The sequence below is a fragment of the Drosophila mojavensis genome, unplaced genomic scaffold (genome assembly GCF_018153725.1).
Source record: "Drosophila mojavensis isolate 15081-1352.22 unplaced genomic scaffold, ASM1815372v1 contig_74, whole genome shotgun sequence".
NCBI classification, from domain to species: Eukaryota; Metazoa; Arthropoda; class Insecta; order Diptera; family Drosophilidae; genus Drosophila; species Drosophila mojavensis.
This window is the reverse complement of record NW_025318899.1, coordinates 27154846-27176158: the sequence shown is the minus strand read 5'-3', so window position 1 is coordinate 27176158 and position 21313 is coordinate 27154846. Positions and strand designations below refer to the sequence as shown.

At 42.1% G+C, this 21313-nt stretch overlaps 1 long non-coding RNA gene across 1 annotated transcript; it reads left to right on the top strand.

Annotated features, from left to right (window-relative positions):
• The first annotated feature begins 1885 nt into the window (after positions 1 to 1885).
• Positions 1886 to 2624, top strand: LOC116804380. Its single transcript, XR_006357571.1, has 2 exons — positions 1886 to 2486; positions 2565 to 2624. It is a non-coding gene; the product is annotated as an uncharacterized LOC116804380 (long non-coding RNA).
• The last annotated feature ends 18689 nt before the right edge of the window (positions 2625 to 21313 follow it).

The following is a 21313-nucleotide window of genomic DNA, read 5'->3' as shown; positions in this document are numbered from 1 at the left end:
CTTGTGCAAATACTTGAAAATAGACAACATAACATCTACTGCACATCACCACCAGACTTTAGGGACAATAGAACGAAGTCATCGAACATTTAATGAATACGTTCGTTCATACATATCTGCAGACAAAACTGATTGGGATGTTTGGATACAATATTTTACATATTGTTTCAACACTACACCATAAGCAACGCATGAGTATTGTCCATACGAACTAGTCTTTGGTAGATTACCGAGACCATTCGTAAACTTTAATAAAAATAATATAGTTAACCCATTATATAATTGAGAAGACTATGCTAAGGAAATAAAATTTAGATTAGAAGTAGCATATAAAAGAACAAGAGTTATGCTAGAAAAAGCCAAGGCTCTTAGGAAATTAGAATATGATAAAAATGCTAAAAATTTTGATTTAAATGTAGAAGATAAAGTACTAATAAGAAACGAAACAGGGCATAAATTAGACCCAGCATATATAGGACCATATATAATAGATAAAATAGATGATAATGAAAATGTTTTCATTAAAGATAGTAAGAATAAGAAACAGAAAGTACATAAGGATAGGCTAAAAAGATACAATAATTAAAAGGTTTCATGAAATCGGTCTGATCAACCAAACAAAAGAAAAAAAAACAAGTAAGAAGACTCTAGTCGAGACTGCTCGACTAGGAGATACCCTGAACCCTCTAATCTGATATTCAAATCAGTCTGCACTTCTTTTCGACACACATACATACACACTCACGTATTAGAACGCGCTCTGCTAACTGCGCAGTAAGCAGCGACTGCGCTTGGGATGCGCTGTAGTGTGGGCAACATTATAAGAATTTATTTGTTGAATAATTTAATTTCTAGACGTACAATCTTAATGAAACTTTTAGAGAGTAATCATATGGTAAAAATGTATGTACATTCCAAAGCACATTACAAAGGTGAGGGTGAGGGGGTGGATATAGGGGTGGGGGGTAAAATACAACAAAAATCGAAATTATATAAAATACATATAAGTCTACATTTAAAATTTGGAAGCTCTAGCTTCAAAGGTGTAGGAGATATAATAAAATAACTAGCTTTCGATAGGGTTTTTAATCGATAATAAAATATCGGGAGTAATTATCGATATATAAAGAAAAACTTGATATGCGCGTGATATACACAGACCTAGGAAAAAAAATTTCAAGTCTCTAGCTCTTATATCTTCTGAGATCGACGCGTTCATACATACGGACGGACGGACGGACGGACAGACAGACGGACAGGGCCAAATCAACTCAGCTCGTCGCCCTGATCAAGAATATATATATAGGGTCTGCCACGCCTCCTTCTGCCTGTTACATACTTTTAACAAAACCATTATACCCTGATTTCCCATTTTCAATGGGTTCAGGGTATAAAAAAAAAAAAAAAAAAAATTTTTTTTTTACATTTTATATTACCATATATTTATCTTTCATTTTTATTTTTACATGAACAAATTGAAAAAAAAAAAAAACTATATATATACTTTTTTTTATACCTATTATATATATTATATATTATTCTTAAATAACTCCATATATTACGTTATTTTTTAAAAAGGGGAGGTGTAGTATGTCTCATATAATAATATATATCCAACACACACACACTATGTACACATATACAAGAAGCGATCAAGTAAACATAAATGTACTCCAAATATTATCGGCCACATAAGTGGACCGCTCATATGCAAGACGCATGGGAATAGCCGCGTCAGCAATTGATCGTTTGGCAAGCCAACGGCTGCCGCTTGTATATATTTACATATATGTCCACTGCTGCCTTCTGCAGCATCGGCTCATATAGCCGTGTCAGCATTTGACCGCTTGACAACTCAACAGCTCATATAGCGAACTAATGTATAAGTTAACATTAACATAGCATAAGCATATTTCCCTCTCACTTGCCGACGCTTGTTACATGGTGCCGACGAAAAGCATTGAATTCAGCGCCCTGACCACAGCGGACAGAAACAGTAATCTGACACCTTACATTAGTGTGGGGGTGTCAGCATCACTTTCGAGCAAATCGGCACGCCGATTCGCTGTCCCACATTTTTAGTTTTTAGTTCTGCTTTGTATTCTCGAGAAAACGTCACGAAGAAATCCATTACTCCGGCACCAGCCGTAAATAAAAAGTCTTTCACTCTCTCAGCCTAAGCGAGAGATAACGGGGAAAATAACGTATTTAAAAGTCTTTTATTCTCTCTGCCTAAGCGAGAGGTAACGGAGAAAATAACTTATTTGGCGCCCAACGTAATAAAAGTACTCACGAGAGCCCTCTCAATTAATAAGTGCATGTGTTAAACACACTTAACAACAAAAACCAAAGTGCAACTTTAAGAATAAATTGACAAAAAACATCTTACTTGTGAAAGTGAAGTGCAAAAGCAATCGTGAAAAAGAAAAAAACTCTCAGCGAATAACCGAACTTTCACAAAGCTCAAGCAAGTGCATACACCAAAGGTTTAAAACCAAAATATTTATCAAGTGCACTCACCAAAGGTTCGACACCACACTAACTATCGAGTACGCACACCAAAGGTTTAAAACCAAAATATATATCAAGTGCACTCACCAAAGGTTCGACACCACACTAACTGTCAAGTACATAAACCAGAGGTTCAAAACCAGAATAATTATCAAAGGCATACACCAAAGGTGCGGCACTAAGCTAACTATCAAGTGCATACACCAACGCACAGTGGGCGAAACGGCTGATTTAGCGGCGATTAATTAATAACTTCTGCAAAAATGATGCTATTTTTGTACGGATACTTTTGTTTTGTAGATAAATTATATACACATCAGAATTAATGTAGAAAAAAATTTTTTCATTAAGTGAAAGTATTAAAAAAATTTTTTTTTAAGATAGTGTAAGCCCGTTCTATTCGATGTATGGTTATTTTCGCTCAATTTTAAGGAATTTCAATACATTTTTAATACTTCTTTTTATTTGCTATTACTTTAGAAATATATATACAAACCATCAAAAAAATAAATAAATTGGACAGCATTATCATTTTTTTTTAATTATCGAAAGTGTCTTCTTTCTCTCTTCTTTCGCATGTTCCCCTAGAGTAATGTTCAATAGACCAAATTTTTTTTTTTTTAATATATATATTTTTTTTTTATATATTTTTTTTTCTTAAAGCGTGCGATTATGTACGCAATCCATATAACGTAAATATTACCAACAATTTTACATCTAATCGGAATCTGATGTTTCGCAATCCGATAGCTCAACTTGTGAGTCCTTATTTGAAATAAGACTAATAATGTCTTTATCTACAAACCGATCTTTTTTAGAAAAGGAAACTGTTGATTTCGCTAACATTGTAATAAATGGGTCCGATGAAATAAAAAGTGTGTGGGCCAAGTCTTCCATTGTGTTATTGCGACAATTTTTTCGTGTGTGATTTAATCGAAATTTTCTTTGATCTTTATTTCTGGCTTCAAGAGCTTCTTCTGACATCATACCTATCGGAAGGGCAAAGTGTTCTATAATTTCTGCACCATGAATCAAAATTTTATGGACAGAGGAAGGCATATAAAACCATGGGTACATGTCTACAAATAATATTGCAGTTTCAAATGCATAATGTTTAAAGACTTCTGTATCAATTTCATATCCGGATGCTAGTGTTCGTAATATTACACTAAATCGATAAATTAAAAGATAGTTGACTCCAGTTATTTTGGCAGCTAATTTTGCATCTTGAAAAAACTTTCTCGCTGTGTTGCCGTTATTAGTATTGCCTGACCCGCCAGGCTTTGGAATATCAACCAATATACCCATCTCTTTTCTCAAATTCTTTTGTATTTCCAATTTTCTCATATCAACAGCTGCTTTATCTGTACTTCGAACTTGCCAATTTTTAGTTATTAGTCGGTAGCTAATATGCAGAATGCAATCAAGGAAACGAATCCAAGCATGTAAACTAGATAAACCATATTTGTAAAGGTTTTCTTTGCATGGCAAGTTTTTAATAGCACTGAGATCATTCATTTTTTTTGGGGTTGTACCACATATTCCACAAACTGAAGTTGATGATTCAGCCAGAACACTGAATACTTTACCATCTATCATCGTCAGGTGAAATTGATGATGTACTTCAAAATTTGTTATATTAGTTGGCTGTATTGCTGTTATTTGGCTTTTGAAATTATTCACAACATCATGAACCAAATCTATTGTTTCCTTTTGACAAATCAATTTTAATGGCCTGCAATAACGAGTGGATGAAGGTTTGGCATTCTTCCAAACTATTTCTGATCCTCGTAGTATTTCTAATGGTACCAAGTAAGCCGAAAACATGTGCTGATCGACCATACAAGCGTTCAAATCATTAAAATTCTGGCGATAAGTTGAGTGGCCACTACTTCCATCACAACCCCATTTATATATTGCAGTTAGCTGGGAACCATTGTTATTTTCTATACTAGGAAAATCTTTATAATGTGCTTTATATATTCGGGATATTGTGTGGTCAATTAAATTATGTAAAGGTACCTCAAATGAATGATCAGTTACTACTAGACCACTAGGATAGCACAGTTTTTTTGCAGAACGCAGAACATCATACGTCGGAAATATATTTGCATTTCGCATTTTGGTACCACGCTGCAAGTCTGTATAAGCCTTCTTTGTATAACCACCATCAATATATAAGGCTAAGGCTTCCTCTGGTGTATACTTAATTGGTTGCTTATCATCGGACTGAATAATTGATTTTATTTTTTTGGGAATACTTTCATCAGTGCTCAACAAATTAATCATTTTAGATGCACTTCGCTTTCCACAGTTGTATAAACTAGTACTAGCCGCGGAGACAAGCTCATTGCTCGGAATTTCTTTGACGATGTCTGAAATTTTTTTTCTTTGTTTTTTCCTGGCTATCTTCAAAACTGAGATCAGGTCGCCCAACATTTGAATTTCGATCCACCAATATTATATCGTCATCTAACCATTCCTGGTTGTTTAGCTCGAAATTTTTAAGAATTCTATGATTTTCTTTCCATTTGCATGTCAATTTTGTAATGAAATTTTTTATTTTCTTATCAATTTTAGCGCATTGGCTATCGTCGTATTTATTTTTATCAAAAATATTGGTGTAGATGTATGTCTCAACCGCAAAAGTTTTTTTTGAAACGTCAGTCTCCATATGCCATACACTAAATAATTCTCGTTTGGACACTGACATTGTTGCTAAAAAAAATATTTCTAAAATAATATGCGGATATATGCAGCTCATTGTGGACGATTTCACTTCGTAATACACAGACTTATTTTTTAAAAACACATTGATATCGAATCCAGTCGAATCTTAAAAGTTCTACTCTACTAAAGTTCAGTTTTTAGCAAATGTTAAGACAAATTCAAGTACTAATTCATATATTACGTTTTGGGACGAAACACAATCACAGGTCGCAAACATTTATTTGGTTAGTAACTACATACCTTTTTATTCAGTTCACAGCAAAAAGTTCAATTGAAAACAGTAAAACCAATTTTTATTCAATTTTTTTTCGATTCAATCGGAATTGGCGGGAAAGCTGATTGCAACAACCAACAAAACATATGTTGTCTTCTAAGCTTCACAGCTGTGCGAATATTGAGAGAAAATCGAAGCGATTAATGTTTTTGGTCTATCGAATATATTAGTGATCGATTACAAAAGAGAAATTGGCAACTAGAATTACTTTAAATTTGAATTAATCGGAGCTAAATCAGCCGTTTCGCCCACTGTGCAACGGTGCGAAACTAAAAATCAAAAGCGAATTTTCGCACCAAAGTGCGAAAGCAAAACTCATTCTGTCACAGCACCGGACCGGTGTTGGCAGCGTTTGTCACGTAATCGGACCGATTACGGCAGCGTAGCAAATTAAAGCAAGCAATCCACTCAGAAGACTACGACGACGTCAGCAAAGAGCCGGAAACACCAGGAACAGTCAAGCGCCCCTTCAAATAAACATGTAAGTGGCGTGCTCAGTTAATTCACTCCAGATAAAAAAAAAAAAAAAAAAAAAAAAAAAAATTTTTTTTTTGTTTTCTTTTAATATTAACTCGACAAGCGTACTGTGTCCATTCTTTAACAAAGCATTTATCCGTGTTCAAAAAAAAAAAAAAATACAAGCCGAATGTCGATTCGTGATTCTGTGTAGGTTGCTAATGAGTTTCGCAGGCCCGTATAGAGAAGTAAAAAGAGAGATTATTAGCGACGAAGAGTCCAGCCCTCTCCCATCTGACGATAACCTCGAAGACTTTGACAGTAGCATTGTAGGTTTTGCCCCTCAACTTCCCCCTCAGCCAACCATGGACGCCGCAGGTGTCGATCGGATAGTGCAGGCAGCGTTGCTGGCCCAGAAGCAGGCGTTCGATGCGCAGCTCGACGCTTTGAGACAGCAAGTTTCTACCTTGCGAGTCGCAGCCCCAGAAATTCAAGTGTACCAAAGGATAGTAGTCGACCCCACAGTCCAATGCCCAATCTCGCTAGACGTGGTAAAGACAATGCCCGACTTCGACGGGGCTCAAGAAGACTATGTTGCCTGGCGGCAGTCAGCAACAGACGCTTACGAGCTATTTAGGTCCCACCCTACTAGCAGTGTTCATTACCAAGCGGTGACCATAATTAGAAACAAGATTAGAGGAAACGCAAGAGCCCTGCTTACGTCCCACAACATGGTTCTTAATTTTGATGCGATCATTGCCAGGCTGGATTCCACGTACGCGGACAAGACCTCACTAAGGCTCCTCCGCCAAAACCTGGAAATGGTCAGACAGGGCGATTCTTCTCTCATGCAGTACTACGACGACGTAGAACGCAAGCTAACTTTGGTAACCAACAAAATCATCATGACACACGAAGCCGCCATGGCGACCTTATTAAACAACGAGGTCAGGGCAGATGCCCTTCACGCATTCGTTTCGGGTTTAAAAAGATCCCTCAAGGCCATCGTCTTCCCAGCCCAACCCGGCGACTTGCCCGCCGCCTTGGCCTTAGCACGAGAGGCCGAAGCTAGCATTGAGCGCAGCAACTTCGCTGCGTCATACGCGAGGGTGATGGAAGAAAGAGCTCATTCGAATGAGCACAACAAAAGTCAAACCAGACAGGACAAATACGGTAGGAATAATAACCCTAACCAAGAGAAGAACCCACACTTCGTAAAAAAAACAAGGGAAACAACCTCAAAGCGGCGATCACGCGCAGCAACAGCCGAAACCGCCCCAGCAGTCGGAGCCGATGGATGTAGACCCGTCAATGTCCAAGGTCCGTCAGACAACAAACTGGAGGGACAGACCCGCACAGCAATCCGACAATGGACAAGCCGCGAAGAGACCCAATTCGTCAGAACGACACACTGGCCCCAGGCGGCAAAGACTGAACCGAGTGGTTCAGCATAACGAGTACGATGAAGCTGCAGCCGAAGCTGTTGGCGAAATACTAGACGACTCCGACTCCCTAGGAGACAACGACCTGGTCAATTTTTTAGAGGTCACTCCCGGCTACCGTTCATCGAGCGGCAGTTGGCTGGGAGAACAGTAAAAATCCTAATCGATACAGGGGCGGCGAAGAATTACATTCAACCCATAAAGGAGTTGAAAAACATAAAACCCGTCGATACCCCCTTCACAGTTAGCTCCGTTCATGGATCTAACAAAATCAGCCAAAAGTGTACAGTAAACATTTTTGGAACGACAGCTCAATTTTTCCTATTGGAATCTCTTCAGCCGTTCAACGCCATAATAGGCTTCGACCTGCTAACGCAAGTAGGAGCAACATTGGACATTGAGAAAGGTACAATTAATTATGGGCAAACTAACGAAAAGTTACGGCATCACTTCTGTGACAACGTTAATTTCACTAACGTCAACGATATCGTGGTACCCGAGATGGTAAAAGAGGATTTAAAAAAAATGATTCTGAAGAACATCAAGGCATTTTCGACCTCCAACGAGGCACTGCCGTTCAACACTTCGGTCATAGCGACGATACGCACAGAAGACGACCAGCCCATCTACTCCAAATTGTACCCACATCCAATGGGAGTGGCCGACTTCGTCACTAAAGAGATCAGGGATCTCCTAAACAACGGCATCATAAGGCCATCAAAATCCCCATATAACAGCCCGACATGGGTCGTTGATAAAAAGGGATACGATGAAGAGGGTATCAGGAAAAAGCGACTCGTCATCGATTTCAGGAAACTGAACGAAAAGACCATCGCAGACAAATACCCGATGCCGAATATCTCAATGATCTTGGCCAACTTAGGCAAAGCTAAATACTTCACGACCTTGGATCTAAAATCCGGGTACCATCAGATATATTTAGCAGAGCAGGACAGAGAAAAAACATCGTTCTCCGTAAATGGAGGAAAGTACGAATTTTGTAGGTTGCCCTTTGGCCTGAAGAATGCGGGCAGTATCTTTCAGCGGGCAATCGACGACGTCCTACGAGAACAAATCGGAAAGTCGTGCTATGTGTACGTAGACGACGTCATAATTTTTTCCGAAAACGAAAAGGACCATGTCAGGCACATAGACTGGGTTCTCAAAAGCTTATGCCGCGCTAACATGAAAGTCTCAAAGGAAAAAACGCAGTTCTTTAAACAAAGCGTTGAGTACTTGGGATTCATAGTTACCATGGGAGGAGCAAAATCCGACCCCGAAAAGGTTAAAGCAATAAAAGAGTTCCCAGAACCAAAGAATCTCTACGAGCTGAGGTCGTTTCTGGGACTGGCCAGTTATTACAGATGCTTCATAAAAGATTTTGCTGCCATAGCGAGACCGCTGACGGCAATAATGAAAGGCGAAAACGGATCCGTCAGCAAGCATCTCTCACGGAAAACCATCGTGAATTTCGACGACGCGCAGAGGCACGCGTTCCAGAAGCTAAGGGATATCTTGGCATCGGAGGATGTCATCCTGAGGTACCCGGACTTTAAAAAACCATTTGACCTGACGACGGATGCCAGCTCATACGGCATAGGGGCAGTATTATCCCAAGAAGGAAAGCCCATTACAATGATCTCGAGGACTCTAAAAGATTGCGAGACCAACTACGCTACAAACGAAAGAGAGCTGTTGGCCATCGTGTGGGCGTTAGGTAAACTACAGCACTACTTGTACGGAACTCGAGACATCAACATCTATACTGATCACCAGCCTCTTACCTTCGCTGTTTCAGATAGGAACCCCAACGCAAAAATTAAGAGATGGAAAGCGTACATAGACGAACATAACGCTAAGATACACTACAAGCCAGGCAAGGAAAACTTCGTTGCAGACGCCCTTTCAAGACAGAACATCAATGCTCTTCAGGAAGAGGCCATGTCCGATGCAGCCACAATACACAGTGAGCTGTCCCTGACCTACACGGTCGAAACGACGGAAAAACCCTTAAATTGCTTTAGAAACCAGATAGTGCTAGAACAGGCCCAGTTCCAAAGATATCGTAAGTTCATACTTTTCGGCGAGAAAAACCGCCACATCATCCACTTCACAGAAAAGGACGGAGTCATAAATGACATCAAAGACGTCGTGAACCCGAGCGTAGTTAACGCCCTTCACTGCGATTTGCCAACGTTGGCGGCAGTCCAACATGAGTTGGTCAGGTCATTCCCAAACACAAAATTCTTATACTGCAAGAATTTTGTCTCAGACATTACGGACAAGTCTGAACAAAGAGAAATAGTTGAGGCCGAGCACAATCGAGCTCACAGGGCAGTACAGGAAAACATTAAACACATTCTTAGGGATTACTTCTTCCCTAAAATGACAAAAATAGCTAATGAGGTGGTAGCGAATTGTAGAATTTGCGCCAAGGCAAAGTATGACCGACACCCGAAAAAACAGGAGTTAGGTTTAACCCCGATCCCCTCATATGTCGGCGAAATGTTGCACATCGACATCTTCTCCACCGACAAGAAGATGTTTTTAACTTGCATAGACAAATTCTCAAAAATGGCCGTGGTATATCCAGTAACGTCCCGAACGATAGTAGACGTCAAGACGCCCATTTTGCTGCTAGTAAACTTGTTCCCCAGAATCAAAACAATCTGCTGCGACAACGAGGCGGCATTCAATTCCGAGACGATCACGTCTCTTCTAAAAAACGGCTACAACATAGACGTCGTAAACATGCCCCCTCTGCACAGCGTTTCTAACGGACAAGTCGAACGCTTCCACAGCACCTTGGCGGAAATAGCCAGATGCATGAAGCTAGACAAAAAAATTGACGATACCGTTGAGCTCATCCTAAGAGCGACAACAGAATACAACCGGACAATACATTCAACAACTGACATGAGCCCAATCGAGGTCATGTACTCAGTCTCAGGGGAAGTCGCGGAAAATATAAAGCGAAAACTCGAGCACGCACAAAAGAACAACATGAACAGGTGCAACCCGACCAGACAGAACAGGGTGTTTGAAGTCGGAGAGACGGTTTTAGTGAAGAGCAACAAAAGGTTGGGAAACAAACTTACCCCCTTATGCTCAGAGGAAAAAGTGCAGGCAGACCTAGGAACGTCTGTTCTTATTAAGGGGAGGGTGGTCCACAAGGACAACTTAAAGTAGAAAAAAAAAAAAAAAAAAAAAAAAAAAAAAAGGAAAATAAATAAAAAAAAAAAAAAATGAAAAGAGAAATAAAAAAAAAAGAGAAAAAAATGAAAAAGAAATGAATGAAAAGGGAAAAATAAATATAAAAAAAAAAAAAAATGAAAAATGAAAAAGAAATAAATGAAAAGGAAACAAAAAAAAAAAAAACATCTAGAATTAGTCACTTCTCGCCGGACAGGCCCCTCGTCGTGTCCCTACTTTTTATTACGGTTGCTAAAGCTCAGATCACCGACTACCCCCACTCACGAAACACGAAATTGGCACGCCCCGCTTGTATAAAGCTCTTCTAGCTAGGAACAGGATGCTTATAACAGAGATTCAAAATTTAATGCTCACAGTAACGCTGGCGAGGTCAAACATAATAAATCCCACAATATTTGATAAACAAGATTTGGAGTCAATATTAACTGAGCACCCCACATCTGTCCCCATTGTCTGTCTGATGGAAACTTCCAACATAAGGGTACTACAGTCCGATCACATAATCATAGATTATCCCATGATTAAGTCTATGTGTAAGAAGGTCAGCATTTTCCCGGTCTCGTACGAACACATCGTGCTACAGCTGGATGCCGACACCGTAGCGGAGTGTGACAACGAGGCACTGGCGGTCACTAGCTGCGCAGCAACAACATGTGCGCCCTTCTGCAAGCTGGCGGTACATGACACTTGCGCCCGTGGACTACATTCGGGATCCGTGGCACTCTGCCGCACACAACCCAGCCACTTGGAGACTGGCACCCAAGTAGACGACGGCGTTCTGACCATAAACGAAAGCCCGGCCCAAGTGACCACGGACGACGGCCCAACAATATTGGTAAACGGCACCTTCCCCGTCACTTTCGAGACGTCGGCCATAATCAACGGGACCAAGTACGTGAACCAGAGCGAAGCCCTTAGCGAGAAACCAGGCATCGCCGTGTCACCTCTTCTCAACGTGATCAGCCACGACCCAGTCCTCAGCATGCCACACCGTCAGAGGATGAATCACCACAACCTGCAAGTCTGGAGGAGAAGACGAGCCTCGCACGAGATCCAGGGGGGGGTTGAAAATTTTAGTTTGAACGAGGTCGGTCAAAATCTTAAGGGGAGAGTAGTTAACATTAACATAGCATAAGCATATTTCCCTCTCACTTGCCGACGCTTGTTACATGGTGCCGACGAAAAGCATTGAATTCAGCGCCCTGACCACAGCGGACAGAAACAGTAATCTGACACCTTACATTAGTGTGGGGGTGTCAGCATCACTTTCGAGCAAATCGGCACGCCGATTCGCTGTCCCACATTTTTAGTTTTTAGTTCTGCTTTGTATTCTCGAGAAAACGTCACGAAGAAATCCATTACTCCGGCACCAGCCGTAAATAAAAAGTCTTTCACTCTCTCAGCCTAAGCGAGAGATAACGGGGAAAATAACGTATTTAAAAGTCTTTTATTCTCTCTGCCTAAGCGAGAGGTAACGGAGAAAATAACTTATTTTATATGCCCTTTGCATATATGTATATACATAAATACATACTGCGCTCTCTTGCTCTGCTGCCTTCAGCGGCAGAGATATATAATAAGAAATCTATGTACTTTAGGCTAAGATTTGATTTGAATAAAATACGGAGAGCATTCGCTGTCCAAACCCAAAACGACAAAGACGTTGCCGTCGAATGTTTTATTTTATTACACGGCTTTCTGCTCAGTTGCAACAAAAGGTCCCCCTTAGCTGTCTTCCTAATGCCTTGAACGTCGCCGCTCAGATGCTATATACACGATGCATGTCCGCATAGCTGCAACCACCCACGCCTGAAATCGCGATTCCGTCACTTCTGGGTCGTTTTTGCATGGGCTTGCGTCCTTTAACGACTGTCCAGCTGTTCGGGTTTGTCTGTCGACCTGCCTGAATTTAATTTTCAGCTGTAGCCCGTAGAGCCATTGGTTCCTTTGGGTTCGCTGCGCCTTTATTGGGCCTCGGCTTTTTTGAGGGTGCTTTCCTCTGATCGGTGGCAACTTCCCTCGACCGCTTGGGCGTATTGCTACCTGAGATCGCACTAGTGCTCGTTTTCTTCACTACTTTCTGGAGCGGCATGGTCTGCACCTCGCAGTTTTTAAACGTAGTTTCGGCCGTCTTATGGAGATTGACCAGCCTAGCCAGCTCCTCTCTCATTAGGGCATTAATATGCCGCTGACCCCCAAATAAGACAGTCAAGCCCTCTAGCGTATCTCCTATTTGGGCTAACGCTTCTTTTAGTGAGTTGGGTGCCTGGCAGTCAGCCACTGGAGACTGATTAAAGCTCGACGACTGCGGCAGCGCCCTCTGTTGTTACTGCGGTGATCGCTGCAACGAGGAACGACGCGCGAAAGCTTGCAGCTCGTCCTCCATCCTGGCATCCATTTTTTGCTCCGATTACAACTACGTGAAGCCTGTAGTGGGCAATGGCTACTAATATAATTTGAGTTTACAGACCGCAGTATCTTAGCTTAACTACAGCAAGAGCCCGAAGGTATGCACTACTTTTAGTAACTGCGTCTTCTTAGACTTCTTAGACTTAGCAACTCACCAAAGTTAGTGAGCAGCTGATTGTCCGCTGAAATTTCCTGCACTACTAACAGCTTTTAGAGTGAATTCACCTGATTTTTATTAATTGCGCAAGTGTGACGCCTAGTGACAAAACTTTTCGCGCTTGAAAAAGAAAAGGAAAGAGAAAAGCCCTGACGCCAAAACAATGACGCTATTGCCCACTGGGTTCTACCACCGGGGTATCCAACGAACCGCCGCGCAGTAAGTCTCTGGTAGCTTTCGTGGTCGCTGGATACTTTGCGCCCACAGCATACACGTTTTCTTAAGATATTTCCACTTTCGAAGGGAAAAACTCGGAACAAGCTATAGTCAACGATGGATCACAATAACATCGACCGCACTCCAGGAAAACGCAACTCGAACTCCCTGTAAATGTTTGTTTATGTGTGTGTGTGTGTATGCGTGTGTGTGTGTATGTATCGTGTGTGTATGTATGCGTGTGTGTGCGTGCGTGCGTGTGTGTGTGCGTGTGTACGTGTTTCTTGTGTAAGCTGAAAGACGCGAAAAATTATTGAAATAGCTATTGCTCCAAGGGTTCAGAGGATCTCGTAGTCGAGCAGTCTCGACTAGGAAAAAAATTTCAAGTCTCTAGCTCTTATATCTTCTGAGATCGACGCGTTCATACATACGGACGGACGGACGGACGGACTTTGTGGGGTCTGCCACGCCTCCTTCTGCCTGTTACATACTTTTAACAAAACCATTATACCCTGATTTCCCGTTTTCGGGTATAAAAAGCCTATACAAAGTACAGGGTATAATTTCAATAGTAACGCCAACCCGATGGGGGTATTTTATTTTCCAGTCCGGCCGGCTATGCCCCCGCGTCACAGCCAAATATGGTCAGTGATACTATTGAAGCTATGAAAAGAAAGTGTTAGTAAGAAAACTTAAAAAATATATATATTAAATGTAGATTTATTAACTATATCTAACATAATAATTAAAATAATTCTTAAAATACTGTAGTATGTTGTATGTCATATAAGCATATGCTCACAGTATTGTAGTGTATACAATATATGAAGTTGACATATGCCCAAAATATAAGTAAGAGTATCATTCTCACAACATAGCAACACTTTGTTGCTTTATTTATATTATAACAGCTATACATAAGCGCCGTAATATTGGTACGAACCTTCGGTTTATCCCGAGTCTAAGCTGGGCTAGTTTCAGCTGACTGTGGATTCGTTGCCAACAAATTTATTTGTTGAAGCCCCTGCGATAATTAATTAGTCTTGTGGTTTAGGTTTTATAGCGCAATGGTATATTTTCTTAAATAAATATGAAATGTACACGTCACTTATGTAAATGTATGCTGGCTCGCTGGTTTGCTTAGCGACGCACACCTACTGAGCGCTTGTTCAACGCACTCCGGCTGGGAGAGTGTTGTGCTGAACACGCTAGCTCACCGTAAGGATTTGAGAAACGCCAGGATCTGGATCTGTAAACTCTGGCGGTTCGCCAGCTATGCAGATCTCTCCTACTATCTCGCTCACTCACAGCACAACACTAGCTTCGTTCACTTACAAGCACTTCACTTACGCACGGCTACGCGAACTCACCCAGGTGTGCAGGCCTCGCTTACGTTGCTGATATGCACCGATGTCCTGATCCGCGCCTACTGATGATCTGCAAGGATTCCCACTGGATGTCCTTGTGGTTCCCACGATGTCCTTGCTGTTCCCGCGGTGTCCTGGGAGTCCTGTTTGCTACTCGCGTTGACTTGATTTCGACACTTTCTTCACTTTCACTTTGTATAAATTTCGACGGCAACACTCTCTCGTATCGTTTTTCGACCCTTTTTCACTTCCCGTATGGAGCCGCTGGTGGCCTTTTATACCCCAGCCACAGGCCCTGCCTCGTGTGGTAACGGGGCCTGTTCGGCTCGGGAGCGGGGCCTTCCTGCTGCTCGTGCCCATAAAAACGGTAAAGTGGCGTGATCTGGGTGGTGACGCGAACCCATTGCTGAATCTGTAGGAGCGAAAGAGACCGCCTCTAAAAGGACTTTGACCCCCCTTTCCAGTGCGAGGGTCGCTTCTACAGTATTCGCGTCGCTGTGTGGAGCAACATGTATATGCACGTATATGCATATAAACGCATAGCGAATACATACGTTTATATACATTAATACGTGCATACCTATATTGCTCCTCACACTCCCCTCTTCCTTCGGGAAAACACGAGACCATCGTGTTTGAATTTGGCGCCCGTCTCCGCTGCGCTGCTCCGTTTTGCGTCGCTCCATCCCTCGCTGCTCCATTCTGCGCTGATCGCTGCTGTTAACGCTCTGTTAACGTTATCAGCTGCATTTTCCCCTTACCGCTGGCAATGCTGCATTCTGCCGGTAAGTGAATGGGGTTAATATTTTTATGTCTCAATCACATTTTTAATAAAAATATTGTTTTCAGGCTAGGCATCTTTTCCTTTATGCCCCTTGACCTGATGGCCTGCCGCTGCCAATGCCCACGCCGGGCGCTGCTGCAAAACTCGCCTCTCGGTTTTGCAGCCCCCGGTGGCATTGGCGCACGCGCGCACGGCAATGGCCATTTCGCCCATTTGGCGCATGCTGTCCCTCGCCGTTGGAGACATCTCTCTTCTGATCCCTGTTGCTTCTTGGGCCCTTGGGGATGCTCCGGTGGGGCATCGCAGTCAATACATGCACTGCTGCTATGAGATCGGGCCACAGACGTCGTTCGCAAATGGACACCGGTGTCAGATCTTTGGTGTCGGTGCGCTTGTTGGCCACTCCTCTTTCGCGCACAGCTCCAGCGGAGTCGCTGGCCAGTGCGCGAGGATTCGGTTGCCAAGCTTTACCGACACCTGGCGATCCATGACCGGTGGAGCCATTCGCGTGGCAGGCGTCTGTAGTCACACTCTCACAGCAAACAGCCACATCTCCGACTGCATGCCCGCGTGCAATATGGGCCGCCGCTGCCTCCGCCCACGCCGGACGCTCCTGCACAACTCACCTGTTTGTTCTGCAGTCTCCGGTGGCTTTGGCACTCGTGCGGCGGCCACCTGCCTCACCATATCCCTCGTCGACCTCTCTGCTGCTGGCGAAGGCTCGTCGCTGATCTCCGTTTGTGGGTGGAACTCCGTGGTGGGTGCTTTCAAATTATGGATTGTTTGTTTGAAAGCTGGCCACATCGATGTCGTTCGCAACTGTCACCGGCGCCGAATTTTGACGCCGACTGGCATTTTGTGGCACACTCCTCATTCGCGCACAGCTCCAGCGAAATCGCTTGCCAGTGCGCGAGGATTCAGCCAGCAAAACGCGTCTACGCCTCAGTACGGCGACCGGAAGAACAGTCGCGTGGCAGGCATCAAGAGTGAACCAACCTAAATCCAAAATTGTAACTGTTAAGGCATTTGGATATTTGCCCTCTGAATTATTATTATATTATATATATTATTATATTATATTATATATTGTTATATATATATATTAAGAAATTGAATTATTATCGAAATTGTATAGGTTAAGTAATTGAAGCTGAACCACTGTACAGAGAAGTTGTTGTTGTACGCGCTAGTACGGGAGTGTCGCTCTCCAAAAGATCGCTCTCTCGCTGCTCGCGGTTAGATGCGCATAGGTGCGCTCTCTACTGTGCAAGCTGCGCTTGCGTTGATGTTAAATTTAATAAATCAGTACAAAATTGAACACCGGTGCCAGCACTTCATATTCACTTCAGAGAGACCGCAAGTTGCTGTCTACATTTTTTATACCCTGAACCCATTGAAAATGGGAAATCAGGGTATAATGGTTTTGTTAAAAGTATGTAACAGACAGAAGGAGGCGTGGCAGACCCCACAAAGTATATATATTCTTGATCAGGGCGACGAGCTAAGTCGATTTGGCCCTGTCCGTCTGTCTGTCCGTCCGTCCGTCCGTCCGTCCGTCCGTCCGTATGTATGAACGCGTCGATTTCAGAAGATATAAGAGCTAGAGACTTGAATTTTTTTTTCCTAGGTCCGTGTATATCACGCGCATATCAAGTTTTTCTTTTTATATCGATAACTGCTCCCGATAATTTATTATCGATCAAAAACCTTATCGAAAGCTAGTTATTTAATTATACCTCCTACACCTTTAGAGCTAGAGCTTCCAAATTTTATATGTAGACTTATATGCATTTTATATAATTTCGATTTTTGTTGTAATTTACCCCCCACCCCTATATCCACCCCCTCACCCTCACATTTGTAAAAGGCGTATTTCAAGTACTAGAAACTTGTGCTTTAGAATGTACATATATTTGAATATTATGATTATGTTCTGAAAGTTTCATTAAGATTGTACGTCTAGAAATTAAAATATTCAACAAATAAATCCTTATAATGTTGCCCACACTGCAGCGCAGCCCAAGCGCAGTCGCTGCTTACTGCGCAGTTAGCAGAGCGCGTTCTAATACGTAGATGTGTATGTACGTGTGCCGAAAAGAAGTGCAGAGTGATTAGAATATCAGATTAGAGGGTTCAGGGTATCTCCTAGTCGAGCAGTCTCGACTAGAGTCTTCTTACTTGTTTATAAATATATTATACACTGGCCCATCGAAGGACCAGACTCCTTTTGGAAGGGCATTTTTGGCGCCCCCGGGTGGACACTCTCTGGAATTGAAGGAAGCTGGATTATGAATTTTGTGGATAATCAGGGAAGTACATAAATACATAGAGCACATAGATGACCAAGTAATGCAAGCGATAAATAAATAAATGCATTACTTGAGACATACAAAATATTAATGTATGTACAATCTACGCCTATGTACATTGTGTTGAGCTTATTTCAAATTGAAATTAAAAAAAAAAAATAAAAAAATACAAATAAAAATAATAATAATAAGGTGCATATTGTAATTGCAAATAATGACCTTTGATCTGCAAATAATTCAATCTCTGTTGCCTCGCATAATCCAAGTTTTCTTTGGCGCCGTTAATGTGTTACAGTTTTTTTGCTCATTTTCGTCTCGCACTTTCGTTTTGCGCTTGCGCTCACAGCTCGCTCTCGCTCGCACATAAAAGTTCGTTCTCGCTTGCACAGATAATTGCGCTCTTAATTTACGCTCTTCATTTGCATGCGCGCTTGCAATATCGCTTGCACTTATAGTTGCGCTCTCGTTTTTACTGTCTCGCTTGCACATATTAGTGCGCGCTCATTTTGCGCTCATTGCATACTCACTTGCTATATCGTTTGCACTCGCGCTTACACAGTAAATTTCGCTTTAATTTACGCTCATCATTTGCATGCGCGCTTGCAATATCGTTTGCACCCACGCTTGCACACGCAGCAGCGCTCTCGCTTTGCGCTCAAAACTTGCGCTCGTCACTTGGATATATTCTCGCTCAAAACTTGCACTCTCGCTTTGCGCTCATCGTATGAGCTCGATCTGCACTTATATTTTGGCATTCATACCGGCGCGCTCTCGCTTGTGAATGCATTGCACTCAGTCGCTCTACAGTCAAATATCACTCAATAGACCACTTGCCCAAATAGTCACTCAACATTTTGGTTATTGTCTTCGCTATATCGTTATAAGCTGTCTGTAACAGTCACTCAAGTATAGTTTAACACTGCCAGCGTAATATATTGAGATTTATTACGATCGCGCGCATTTGTTAATATTCTTGACTTGCTCTTCGCTTGTTGTCATACATTAAGTGAATTTTTATTTCTTTCGATTGAAATTGGTTTCAACTGAGCTTCACTTATAGCATCATGACTAATAAGCGAGGATAGGTCTATGGACGAGTCATCAACGGAGCGTGTCAAAGCTCTGTTGGCCGTTTACAAAAATGTTACAAACGATATAACACGCATTAATAAATCATTAAAAGATTACACTAGAACACATAGAAAAGGCCTTTAAGACACAACAAGATTTTGACGACATTAACGCAGATTTAGTGCCTCGGTCAACGTTAGAAGATTTGTGTGTATCAACCAAAGCACTTCTTATGAAGCGAGGTAGTGATAGCCAACCTAAAATTGAGAGTCCCGCTAACTCTACAATGATTAGCTCAGTGTCACACTCTAGGAATCTACCGAATATAAAGCTGCCAAAGTTTAGCGGAGAATATTCGGAATATAAGAATTTCATTGGACTTTTTGAGAGTTTAGTCGACAACGAGCCAGGGTTATCAAATATAGAAAAGTTTAATCACTTGTTGTCATGCTTGGACAAAGAAGCATTAGGCACTGTCAAGGCATATCAGGTGACAGATGCAAATTACCCAAAAGCGTTAGCTGCTTTAAAAAATGTGTACGACAATCAGTGTCTCATATTTTTTAACAGCATTTCAAAACTATTTGATCTCCCACACATGTCCGAACCGTCAGCATCATCTTTGAGCTTGCTGATAGACTCAGTCCGTGCCTTTACGAATCTCTATTATCGCTAGGATCTGATAAGCAGATTTCGAATGCCATGCTCATCCATTTAGTAATGATGAAAGCGGACGCTGGCACGCGCTCTAGGTGGGAAGAGAATCTTGACTACAAAAAGCTTCCATTGTGGCAAGATTGTGAAGCTGCCTTGAAGACTCATCTGGTCCACGTCGTAAGGTAGCTCAGGATAATAGGAAAAGAATTGGGAAAACTTCACTAGCTGTCGCTCTGCCCAGTGAGCCGCAGAGTCCCAAATGCGTGTTTTGTAAAAAGAACGATCACTTCATTCACTCGTGCTCGTCGTTCGCAGCAATACCTTGCCAGAAACGTTTTACGTTCGCAAAGAGCTATCCGCTCTGTATAAATTGTTTGCGAACAGGACACTCAGTGGCTGCTTGCAAATCAGGCCACTGTCGTGTGTGTTCTAAGCCGCACCATACCATACTGCATAGATACAGCTCTGAAGCGGCTCAAAGTAGCTCAGCAGCTGTATCAGCAGTCCCTCGTGTCACTTCGTCACAGATTTCATCTGTAAATCACGCACGGATAGCCTCTGATCAAGTTCTTTTGGAAACTGCAGTTGTGAAGATAAAAGATCAATCTGGATCTTATCACTTAGCTAGAGCTTTATTAGATTCCGGCTCGCAAGTTAATTTCATAACTGAAGAACTTGCAAAACAGTTGAAATTATAACGGCAAAGATCTGGGATTCAATTGTTGGGCATTGCTAATTGTCAGTCATCTGTTCGGCACAGCGTTCAAACTTCAATAGCGTCCCGAACGGACGACATAGAAATCCGAACAGACTTTGGTGTGTTACGTTCCATTTCGTCGTATCAACCAGAGAAGCACACTGAAGAGATCAAGGTACCTAATAATGTACAATTAGCTGATCCTCAATTCCACAAGCCGCAACGTATTGATTTGTTGCTCGGTGCTGATATCTTTTTTGATATATTAAGAGAAGGCAAAATAAAAGGACCCGATAACAACCCAACATTGCAATTGACTGCCTTTGGTTGGATTGTATCTGGTCGCTGCCGAACATTGAATGCAGCTACTAGTTCGTCGACTTTCATTAGCGTCGTAAACGACGACATAGCTATAGATTCAATAGTTCGCTAGTTCTGGGAGTTGGAAGAAAAGCCAAATACAATTAATTCGAATTTGTATACCCCAGAGCAACAACTGTGCGAGAAGTCATTTGTGGAGACTATTTGCCAAACTACCTCGGGTCGTTTCAGAGTGTCGCTGCCATTCAAATCAAGCCCACATTGTCTTGGTACGTCTTATGACACAGCCAAGCGACGATTCCTGGCCTTGGAAAGAAGAATGAGCAAGCAAGAAGACATTCGGCCAATGTACATTGACTTTATGAAAGAATACTTGGCCTTGGGTCACATGAGCCCAACTAACAATCAAATTCCGAGAGAGCCGCATTATTTCATCCCATATCAATGCGTGCTAAGACCGCACAGCTCATCCACTAAACTTCGAGTAGTGTTTGATGCCTCTAGCAAGTCCTCCTCTCAATTGTCGCTGAATGATCTACTCATGGTGGGTCCGACCATCCAGCCGCAGTTATGAGAGACTTTGCTAAGATTTCGACTTCGTCCTTGGGCTGCTACAGCAGACATCGCTAAAATGTACCGTCAAATTGAACTTGACGAGTCCCACCGCAACTTTCAACTTATTGTGTGGAGGGAAACGCC